Here is a 925-nt window from a genome sequence, read left to right as displayed (position 1 = left end):
AATAGAGAAAAGACAAAGTCAGAAATACAGCAAAGAAAAAGTCAGAAATACAGAAAAGGCAAAGTCAGAGAAATAGAGAAAAGTCAAAGTCAGAAATACAGAAAAGACAAATTCATAGAAATAAAGAAAAGACTAAGTCAGAAATACAGAAAAGATAGTCAGAAATAGAGAAAAGACAAAGTCAGAAATACATTAAAGACAAAGTCAGAAATACAGAAAAGAGAACGTCAGAGAAAGAGAGAAAAGACAAAGTCAGAAATACAGAAAAGACAAAATCAGAAATACAGAAAAGACAAAGTAAGAAATAGAGAAAAGACAAAGTCAGAAATACAGAAAAGACAATGTCGGAAATACAGAAAAGACAAAGTCAGAAATTCAGAAAAGACAAAGTCAGAGAAATAAAGAAAAGACAATGTCAGAAATACAGAAAAGACAAAGTCAGAAAAAACAGAAAAGACAAAGTCAGAGAAATAAAGAAAAGAGAAAGTCAGAAATACAGAAAAGACAAAGTCAGAAATAGAGAAAAGACAAAGTCAGAAATACATTAAAGACAAAGTCAGAAATACAGAAAAGAGAACGTCAGAGAAAGAGAGAAAAGAGAAAGTCAGAAATACAGAAAAGACAAAGTCAGAGTAATAGAGAAAAGGCAAAGTCAGAAATACAGAAAAGACAAAATCAGAAAGACAGAAAAGACAAAGTCAGAAATAGAGAAAAGACAAAGTCAGAAATACATTAAAGACAAAGTCACAAGTACACAAAAGACAAAGTCAGAAATACAGTAAAGACAAAGTCAGAGAAATAAAGAAAAGACAAAGTCAGAAATACAGAAAAGACAAAGTCAGAAATACAGAAAAGACAAAGTCAGAAATACTGAAAAGAAAAAGTCAGAATTACAGAAAAGACAAAGTCAGAGAAATTGAGATAA

This window comes from Heterodontus francisci, unplaced genomic scaffold (genome assembly GCF_036365525.1).
Source record: "Heterodontus francisci isolate sHetFra1 unplaced genomic scaffold, sHetFra1.hap1 HAP1_SCAFFOLD_86, whole genome shotgun sequence".
In the NCBI taxonomy this organism is placed as follows: Eukaryota; Metazoa; Chordata; class Chondrichthyes; order Heterodontiformes; family Heterodontidae; genus Heterodontus; species Heterodontus francisci.
Note: the sequence above shows the minus strand (reverse complement) of the source record.